General features: G+C 38.8%; 1 long non-coding RNA gene across 1 annotated transcript in view; it reads left to right on the plus strand.

The window, feature by feature from the left end:
* Window positions 1-11455, plus strand: part of LOC309865682 — a 51989-nt gene that overhangs the window by 4495 nt on the left and 36039 nt on the right. The gene's annotated exons all lie outside the window — the stretch shown is intronic.

Here is an 11455-nt window from a genome sequence, read left to right on the forward strand (position 1 = left end):
GTATTTAAATTATTTGAAACCACTTTGGATTATTTTGACATATGCTAGCTTGCTTTAGAGATAGAAAGTCGATAATCTTTAATGCTGATATTTTATTATGATGAAGTTTAATGTGCAGTTGTTTCTGTGTTTTATCATTGGCTGAAAGTGGATAAAGATCCCCTGTTCTAAAATTAAAATAATTATTTCTTTCTCAAGTTTAATTGGCTTAAATTCAATAACTAAATACCAGATTCATTTCTTTATTTAAAGGTATGTTTTGGTAGCTGGGTAGCTCAGTGGTCAAGCATCTGCCTTCAGCTCAGGTCAGGATCCCAAAGTCCTGGGTCAAGCCCGGCATCAGGCTCCCTGCTCAGTGAGAAGCCTGCTTCTTCCTCTGCCACTCCCCCTGCTTGTATTCCCTCTCCCACTGTTTCTCTCTCTGTGGAAAAAATAAATAAAATCTTTAAAAAAAAAATTAAGGTATGTTTTGCAAGTAATTCTTTCAGGCAGATTTACTGGCCAGTCACTTTACTAAAAGCCATACATTTCATGGGAGCGTTATGCAGACTTTTTCTATAGCCAAAGTGAACAACTGATAATTTCTTATTTGAAAACTTTTTAGTGAACAACTGACATTTCTTCTTTGGAAATTTTTTAGTTCAAATCTCCATTTTCCAACAGGGCATTCAAACACCTAAATGCTCTACACTCATCCCAACAGATTGTTGCCAAGGGGTGGGACCATTATCCAGGGTTGTCAGATTTGAAATCTATTATCTCTATATATTGGTAACTAACATGTTAGTTAATGTATTAGTTACCTAGTTAACTTTGTAAAAATAAAACAAAGAAAACACAAAAAACAGACTTGTATGTGAGTTTGCAGACTTTCTGCTCTGTCAGATAGAACTTTATGGACTTGAACACTTACTCATTTTCTTATTTTTTTTAAATTTATTTCTTTGAGAGAGAGAGAGCAAAGAGGAGCAGAGAGATAGGGACAAGCAGACTCCCTGCTGAGTGAGGAGCCCCATGAATGGCTCAATCTCACGACCCTGAAATTATGGCCTGACCTGAAATCAAGAGTGAGAACTTAACTGACTAAGCCACACAGGTGCCCCTAATATTTCTTATTTTTGAAGAGTTGTTTTTATTTTTTTCCTTTTTTAAAAAAGATATTACTTATTTATTTGACAGACAAAGATCACAAGTAGGCAGAGAAGCAGGCAGAGAGAGAGGAGGAGGCAGGCTCCCTGCTGAGCAGAGAGCCCGATGCAGGGCTCCATCCTAGGACCCTGAGATCATGACCTGAGCGGAAGGTAAAGGTTTTAACCCACTGAGCCACCCAGGCGCCCCTGAAGAGTTGTTTTTAAAGGAAAATCCTGGATTCCCACCAGGTTCTCCCTCTGTTCACCACCATGTAGAGAGAAATGTTCCTATCTAGGTGAGAATCTCTATGGGATGACTCATTCTTCACAAAAGACTGTCAACCACCCACCATCTGCTAATTGGATTACTGAATTCTAAACAATATGAATTTGCCATTACTCAACCACAGAATATTACCTGGTGCCTCAGAAAACTACATACCTGATCATATTATCCTGAGCTCATACACACACAGCCCTTTCTTACCCTCTTCCAGGAGTAGTTTACTGACTTGTCTTTTGAATATTGTGTCTTTGGCACACATTAAGGGATTCTAGAAGAGACTGCTCCACAGAGCCCACTAGTGCATTTATTGTAGAGCTACTGTGCATTTGGTCATTTTATGTTTCCCATGGAAAATCCCATGAGAGAATTTTCTTTTCAAACCAAGTGTCATGAAATGCTTAGCTACCCTTGAATAACTGAATATGTCTTCCATACAGACAAGTAGATTATGTAACTGAATGTGTTTCCCTTTACACTTTGGCCATCAATCAGGAAGCTATGATTCAAGCTTAGGTCAGTTTTAGTGCCTGAATAGGAACCTGTGGTCTGCATATTTACATTCTAATTTGTTCACTGATCCTAACCTACTTAAATCTGGGTTTTTCTCTTGCTTGGACTTACTTAGAATTTTCTGCATTCTGTGTACAATTGCACTGGCCAATTGTGCAAAAAGTTGATTGTGGAAAAAGCTAGGGAAATGAATGATAACCATATAATGATGACTACCTTATGTGTAGCCACTTGCCCTTACTTCAAGCAGGAGTTGAAACTTCAACATTTCTTCCATGCTGATAAGAAGGTGTTGTTGGGAATCCAAGTTGGTGCAGCCACTTTGGAAAACGGTGTGGAGATTCCTTAAATTAAAAATAGAGCTACCCTATGATGCTGCAATTGCACTACTGGGTATTACCCCAAAGATACAGATGTAGTGGAAAGAAGGGCCTTATGCACCCCAGTGTTCACAGCAGCAATGCTCACAATGGTCAAACTGTGGAAAGAGCCAGGATGCCCTTCAACAGACGAATGGATAAAGAAGATATGGTTCATATATACAATGGGATATTACGCCTCCATCAGAAAGGATGAATACCCAACTTTTGTATCAACATGGACGGGACTGAAGGAGATTATGCTGAGTGAAATAAGTCAAGCAGAGAAGGTCACTTATATAGTTTCATTTACTTGTGGAGCATAAGGAATAACATGGAGGACATTAGGAGAAGGGAAGGAAAAGTGAATTGGGGGAAATCAGAGGGGAAGACAAACCATAAGAGACTGTGGACTCTGAGAAACAAACTGAGGGTTTTGGAGGGGAGGTGAGTGGGGGGAAGGGTGAGCCTGGTGGTGGGTGTTAAGGTAGGCACGTATTGCATGGAGCAGTGAGTGTGAAGCATAAATAATGAATCTTGGAACACTGAAAAAATAAAAAAAAATTTTAAAAAGAATCTTTTGTTTTGTAAGGTCTCCAATCTCTTCAGTTTAGCTAAATAAAGCTAGAAAAATGAATTATCTTCAAAGAAATTTTAATGGTATTGCAAATCTACACAATGTCATTCTTTTAATTTTGATTTTTTTCCTTCTGATGGAGGTAGATAGGTAAGGTAATGATTGGCAAGCATTAATGGGAAACTGGAAGTCCCTAATTCTCGCATCAAATAATTTTTCACCACTTCTCTCAGTATTTTCTGTTAGTAGGCCAGAATTTGAAGAATTGCCTTTTCTATTATCTAATCTAAGTAATATTATTTGCTTTAAATTCCTTTCTACCATGTATTAGTGTTCTGGTTTGTATTCACTGGTGTATATATTTGCACATACATGCTTGATCTGAAGGTACATGGAAAATATTAAAGTAGGATTCATCATTGTCTTAATACATCTTTTATATGTGCTAAGTTAAAGGTAGAAAGGCAATTGAATGCCCCCTAACAATTAGGCCTTCTTATCAGACAAGAATGTGTCTGTGATATAATAATCTTGTAATTATCTGGAGAATAGACAATAAAGGTATTTTGAAAGTGTAAGGTAAGAAATAACAAATACAGGCAAGGATGTGGAGAAAAGAGAACCCTTGTACACTGTTGGTGGGAATGTAAATTGGTGCAGCCACTGTGGAAAACAGTATGGAGCTTCCTCAAAAGATTAAAAATAGAACTACCATATCCTCCAGCAATTCCACTTCTGGGTATTTATTGAAACACTAATTTAAGAAGATATCTTCACTCCCATGTTCATTAAAGCATTATTTACAATAGCCAAGATAGGGAAACAAACTAAGTGTTCATGGATGAATAAAGAGAATGTGGTATATATAAACAATAGATACTATTCAGCCAGTTGTTGCTATTTGCAACAACTTGGATGGATCTTGAGGGCCTTATGCTAAGTGAAATAAGTCAGACAGAAGAATACAATATGATCTTACTCAAATGTGGAATCTAAAACAGTAACAAAATCAAAACCAAGCTCCAACATACAGAGAACAGATTGGTGGTCACAAGAGGCAGAGGCTGGAGAGTGGGCGAAATGGGTGAAGAAGGTATAAATTTCTAGTTAGAAAATAAATGATAGGGTTGGAATGTACAGGAGGATGGCTACAATTAATAAAACTTCATTGCATATTTAAAAGTTGCTAAGAGAGTAGATCTTAAAATCTCATCACCAGAAAAAAAAAGTGTAAGGTAAACAGCTAAAATATAACACAAATTCTGCAATCCTGTTTTGTCATTTCTTAATATACTAGGAACCTCAAAAAATGGAAATAGTGCAGACCTGTTCCCTATTTCAGCTTTTTTTTTTTTTAAGATTTTATTTATTTGACAGAGAGAGAGATCACAAGTAGTCAGAGCTGCAGGCAGAGAGAGGGAAGCAGGCTCCCTACTGAACAGAGAGCCCTATGTGGGGCCTGATCCCAGGACCCTGAGATTATGACCTAAGCCAAAGGCAGAGGCTTAAACTCACTGAGCCACCCAGGTGCCCCCTATTTCAGTTTTTGTGTGCAGGTTACCATGTGCCAGGCACAGAGGGATACAGAGATTGAAGATCCAGTTTTTGCTCTCAGGTACTAACCGTCTAGAACTGTGCTGTCCAATATGCTCCTGTGACTATTTAAATTCAATTAAATTAGAAATTCCGTTCTTCAATCACACAAATCACATTTTAAAAGCTCAATAACCACATGTGGCCCGTGACTACATAGTACATGTGTAAAACACTTCTATCATCGTAGAAAATTGTATCAGAGAATGTTGGTCTAGCAGTCATGTGGAAATTTCAGACTAAGAAGTGTTAAGTGTGCACAAGAATGCACTGGGGCATGCTGAACCCCTCTTCCAGAGATTCTGATTGATGGATACCATCAGTCATATGGGAGTCTGTTTTTCACAATAACTCCAGATAACTGTGATACAGAAGGTACACATACTTCATCAAAGAAAATCAATTTAGGATCAGTGGGAATAGCCCAAGAGAGTGATTCTGAATTTCCAACCTAAATGGCATCTGGGTGTTTGAGCCAACTCAAATTTGATTTGGAGAGATAGGAGTGTTGGCACCATATTTGTACCTTGAGACTTAGCACTATTTACCCATTGTGTGTCTAAAGATATATCAGAGAGCATTATAAATATCTTTAATTTTCCTGTTCTCTCCAGAGTCATTAGAGAAGAATCTATTCCTTGTCTTTTCCAGCTTCTGGTGGCTGCCAGTATTCCTTGGCTTGTGGCCACATCCCTTCAGTCTCTACTGGCATTTTCAGGTTGCCTTTTCCTCTTCTGTGTCAGATGTCCCTCCATCTCCTTCTTACAGGGACACTTAAGATTGTATTTGGGACCCACCCAGTTAATCCAGGATAACCTCTTCATCTCAAAATCCCCAACATAACCACCTGTACAAGGACTATTTTTCCACAGAAGGTAACATTCACTGGCTTCAGAAATTAGGACCTGGATATTTTGGGAGCCAATATTCAGCCTACCATAACACACTCATACTTACTTATGAACTTAGAGAATGGTGTTGAAGGATAGGTATACACCACAGTTTTAACGTAAATTTCTTCAAACTAGCTGTTATTAGAGAGAGGGAAACTATTCACTATTTTCTATGTACTTTGATTGACTAGCTTAAGATAATAAGGTAGAGGGCACCTGGGTGGCTCAGTTGATTAAGCGACTGTCTTTGGCTCAAGTCATGATCCTGTAGTCCCAGGATTGAGTCCCACATCAGATTCCCAGCTCCATGGGGAGTCTGCTTCTCCCTCTGACCTACCTTCTCATGCTCTCTCTCTCTCTCTCAAATAAATAAATAAATAAGATAATAAGGTAGAAAAAAATTATTTTTTAAAATTTTATTTATTTATTTGAGAGAGGGAGAGAACTGAGGGAGAGTGAGAGGGAGCAGCAGACTTCCCGCTGAGCAGAGAGCCTGATGTGGGACTCAGGACTCAATCCTAGGACCCTGAGATCATAATCTGAGCCAAAGGCAGATGCTTAACCAACTGAGCTACCCAAACACCCCCAAGCAGAAAAAATTTTAAAGGAGAAGGAAGACGAGCAAAAATTTCAACTAGATGCAAGCAAAATGAAAGCAGAGGTGGCAATATCAATTTCATGTATAATGGAATTTAAGATCAAAAACATTATACACAGAAAAAGAAAGGGTATTCTGTATGATAAAAGCCCAAGAAATGAAGATCTGTTTTAAACCTTTATGTATCAAGGGACGCCTGGGTGGCTCAGTTGGTTAAGCAGCTGCCTTCGGCTCAGGTCATGATCCCAGCATCCTGGGATCGAGTCCAGCATTGGGCTCCTTGCTCGGTGGGGAACCTGCTTCTCCCTCTTCCTCTGCCTGCCATTCTGTCTGCCTGTGCTCGCTCTCTCTCCCTCTCTCTCTCTGACAAGTAAATAAATAAATAAATATCTCTACACCTTTATGTATCAAACACTATAGTAGCTATGGAAGTAGCTACTATAGTAATAGCTACTATACTAGTATAGTAGTATAGTAATATACTAGTATTACTAGTATAGTAATAGCTACTACTACTATAGTAGCTACTATAAGTAAACTATGGAAGGCGAAAACTTTTCAAAAATGAAGAGATTTTTTTAAAACTACAATTTTCTTAAGAAATCTTAATAAATGTTTCTTAGAATTCAATGTACCCACTAGACAAACAAGAAGAGGAAGAGGGTGAAGGGGAAAACGAAAAAGAGGAAGGAGAAGAGGGAGGGGGAGGGGACAGCACTGGTTGTGGAGGATTTTCATTAAATTCTCAGCCTGACCTAGAGGTTGTAAATAGAACTTAGTAAATACTGTAACAGATGATACGTACTGTTTTTGTCCAAGGAACAGCAGCAAAGATCAAGCCTATGCTTGTTCACAAAGAAAATTATAGTAAATTTCCAAAGGATGAAGTGATTCAGTTCTCATTCACTAGCCACAATGCAGTAAACTACAATTAGCATCAAAAGGATAGCAAAATAAGATTGATCTTCTAGAGTTAAAGAGGAAATCAAAATTGAAATTTCAAAAAATATATATATAAGAATAACAGTGAGTACATACATAGTAAAAGCTGTGCTATGTGACTAAAACAGTTCTGAGGAAACGCTAGTATTTTTATTTTTTAAATTTATTTTTCATTTTAACTTAATTACCTCTTTATTTTTATTTAATTCCAGTTTAGTTAACATATGGTATTATATTAGCTTCATGTGTGCAATACAGTGATTGAACACCTCTGTACATTACTCAGTGCTCATGTAAGTGTACTCTAATCCCCTTCATCTGTTTCACCCATCTCCCGCCCATCTCCCCTCTGGTAGCCATCTGTTTATTCTCTATGGTTAAGAGTTTGTTTTCTGTTTTTTTCTTCTTTGCTCATTTGCTTTTTAAATTCCACATATGAGTGAAATGTATGGCATTTGTCTTTCTCTGACTAATTTCACTTAGCATTATACCCTCTAGCTCCATCCATGTTGTTGCAAATGGCAAGATTTCATTCTTTTTTTAGTTTGCATTGTATATACATACCATATCTTCTTTATATGTTCATCTATCAGTGGACACTTGGGCTGCTTCCGTAATTTGGCTATTGTAAATAATGCTGCAGTAAACATCGGGGTGCTTACATCTTTTCAAATTAGTGTTTTCATATACTTTTGGTAAATACCCAGTAGTGCAATTACTGGGCCATAAAGTAATTCTATTTTTAACTTTTTGAGGAACCTCCATACTGTCTTCCACAATGGCTGCACCAGTTTGCATTGCCACCAACAGTGCAAGAGGGTTCCCCTTTCTCCGCATCTTCACTAACACCTGTTGTTTGTGTTGTTGATTTTAACCATTCTGACAGGTGTGAGGTGATATCTTTTTTTTTTAAGGTTTTTTTTTTGTTTTTGTTTTTGACAGAGATCACAAGTAAGCAGAGAAACTGGCAGAGAGAGAGGAGGAAGCAGGCTCCCAGCTGAGCAGAGTGCCTGATGTGGGGCTTGATCCCAAGACCCTGGGATCATGACCTGAGCCAAAGGCAGAGGCTTTAACCCACTCAGCCACCCAGATGCCCCGTGAGGTGATATTTAATTGTGGTTTTGATTTGCATTTCCCTGATGATTAGTGGTGCTGAGCATCTTTTTGTGTGGTTGTTGGCCACCTGTATGTCTTTGGAAAAACGTCCATTCATGTCTTCTACCCATTTTTAAATTGGATTATTTGGTTTTATGTGTATTGAGTTGTATCCGTAGTTGTATTCTTTATGTGTTTTGGATACTAACCCTTTATCAGATATGTCATTTACAAGTATCTTCTCTTATACAGTGGGTTGTTTTTTATTTTTGTTGACTGTTTCCTTTGCTGTGCAGAAGCTTTTTTTTTTTTAATTTTTTATTATTTATAAACATATATTTTTATCCCCAGGGGTACAGGTCTGTGAATCGCCAGGTTTACACACTTCACAGCACTCACCAAAGCATATACCCTCCCCAATGTCCATAACCCCACCCCCCTTCTCCCAACCCCTCTCCCCGCAGCAACCCTCAGTGAAGCTTTTTATTTTGATGTAGTTCCAGTAGTTTATTTTTGCTTTTGTTTCCCTTGCTTCAGGAGACTATCTAGAAAAATATTGCTATGGCCAATATTAAATTACTGCCTGTGCTTTCTTCTATGATGTTTATGGTTTCAGGTCTCATGTTTAGGTCCTTAATTCATTTTGGGTTTATTTTTGTGTATGGTGTAAGAAAGTGGTACATTTTCATTCTTTTACATTTAGCCTTCCAGTTTCCCCAACACCTTTATTATTTTTTATTTTTTTTTCCCAGCACCTTTATTGAAGAGACTTTTTCCCACTGCATATTCTTGCCTCCTTTGTCACGGATTAATTGACCATATAATCATGGGTTTATTTCTGGATTCTTTATTCTCTTCTATAGGTCTATGTGTCTGTTGTTGTACCAGTACCACACGTGCTGTATCTTGAAATCTGGGATTATAATACCTTAAGTTTTGTCCTTTTTCAAGATTGCTTTGGCTATTTGGAGTCTTTTGTGGTTCCATACACATTTTAGGATTATTTGTTCCAGTTCTGGGTAAAATCTGTTGGTGTTTTGATAGAGATTCCATTAAATCTACGAATTGTTTTGGGTAGCATGGATATTTTAACAATATTTGTTTATCTAATCCATGAACATGGAATATCTTTCCATTTGTTTGTATCATCAGGAAAACCTAATTTTTTAAATGCAAATAATAAGTAATTATTATAAAGAACAAGATAAACTAAGAAATTTTAAAGGTAAAGCTATAAATGTAAAGAGGTAAAGATATAAGTGTGTGCCAATCAGTTATTGTCACAAAAATGCTACATCACGGGTGCCTGGGTGGCTCAGTGGGTTAAGCCGCTGCCTTCAGCTCAGGTCATGATCTCAGGGTCCTGGGATCGAGTCCCGCATTTGGCTCTCTGCTCAGCAGGAAGCCTGCTTCCCTCTCTCTCTGCCTGCCTCTCTGCCTACTTGTGATCTCTCTCTGTCAAATAAATAAATAAAATCTTTAAAAAAAAATGCTACATCACAAACAGCCACAAAATCTCAGTAACCTACAATAAGCACTGATTTCTTGCTCATGCAGATCAGCTAAGGTCACTCTGTTTCAGGCTTTGAGAGACCTGGGATGCCCTGCTCCATGTGTCGCATGATTGGATCTAGGCTAGAAGGGCAATGGCTGCCTGGAGCATGTTTTTCTCATGGTGATGGCAGCCGAAGGGTCTATTTTACAGCAAAGGAGGTGTGGTAGTGGCCACAGGACAGGGAATCTGCTAGACCTGTCACATGTTGCACCACCAAGAGAGTGATGTTAAACTTCCTACATAAATGGCATGTGAGTGCTTGAGCCAGTTTAAATTTGATATGGAGAGATGAGAAGTGTGGGAGTGTGATGAGATGCTCTTCTGAAGGGGTAGCTGAGGTGTCAGCTTGGAGATATAACCCTGTAATGACATGATGCCATCTGCCAGGGCACATACCTAAGTCAAGCATCATGGGTTTAGGAACCAAGGGGTGGAAATGTGAGCAGCTCCTGCCTACCACCATTGCTTAGTTATTCACATGGGGGCATCTTTGCCTCCTATCCCCACAACTCTAGTCCTGGCTTGTCTAGAGGTCCTTGTTCCCAAAAGGGAAACACTGATTTAAAGGTGTTATAACTTGCCACTAAAAGCCCCACGTAGAGTACTTATTATTGCCTTTAAGCCCATTTAACTCTTGATATTTTGCTTTGCTGTTGTGCTGTTGTTTTGTGCAGTTTGTCTCCACAAATTATAATATTCTGAGTGCAGGATCCCTGTCTCATACTTCCAGCCTTCTGGTTCAATGGGAACACTTAATATCATTGTGTGCCCTCAGTCATATTGAGCATAATACAATAATATAATAATGGGATAGAAATCCTTACAGGATTTATAAATCCTATATACAGACTTGAAGGACATACATCCTATTATTCATGTGGCATGATATTTTAAAATACTAACTTTTCTCCCTACATTTCTGTGACCCATGGCCCTTCTCTATTCAGGCATCTAGAACACAGGCCTTAGAGATGTTAGAAAAGGGCCTTTGAGTTTCAAAAATCTAATACCTTTGTGCTTTGAGTTGTAAGGAGGGAGAGCTCTGAGACCTGGTGAATCCCCATGAAGAGGCCCAACCTTCTGAATGGAAAAGGGCCCTGTATTTGGTTTCCCAGGTAGAAACCCTGAAGTCAGGAAGATCCCTGAAGAAATGACTGCGATGGATGTCTAATAGGTGGGACCATATATAAACCTCAGGACTTAGTTTCCCATGGTCTCATGTGATGTAAGAGCTGCAGAATGATCAGTGTTCCCTGGGTAAACATTATAGAGGAGAACTCATAGGCCCAAAGAGTTCCTTGACATAACATGGAAATAGCAGAATGGAAACAGCTGACATGGCATGGAAATAGCAGAATGAAGTAGCAAGGGAGGTGACAGACCAGAATGAAGGATGGTCTTACAGCAAGCCCATAGATCTGTAACAAAGGACCAAATAGGAGACCTGGCATTTCAGCAAAGGCCAATAGAATGGTTCTCCTGTGGAAGATCAGATGCTCACATTCCTCCAACCTTCTAGACATTTCAGGAACTTAATATTTTACCTCAGAGAAAAGCAGTAGGAGAGTCCTGAATTTATTGAGATTTAGTTTCTACCTACCCCCTCAGAAAATGGGGCTTTTAAATTACATGCAGTTAGAATAAAAACTCCATTTCTTGGGGCGCCTGGGTGGCTCAGTGGGTTAAGCCGCTGCCTTCGGCTCAGGTCATGATCTCAGGGTCCTGGGATCGAGTCCCGCATCGGGCTCTCTGCTCAGCAGGGAGCCTGCTTCTCTCTCTCTCTCTGCCTGCCTCTCCGACTACTTGTGATTTCTCTCTGTCAAATAAATAAATAAAATCTTAAAAAAAAAAAAAACTCCATTTCTTATACCTCTGAGTTTGTAAATCAGATACACATTCCTTACATTCATTGCTACA

This window comes from Mustela nivalis, assembly GCF_964662115.1.
Source record: "Mustela nivalis genome assembly, chromosome: 5".
NCBI lineage: Eukaryota > Metazoa > Chordata > Mammalia > Carnivora > Mustelidae > Mustela > Mustela nivalis.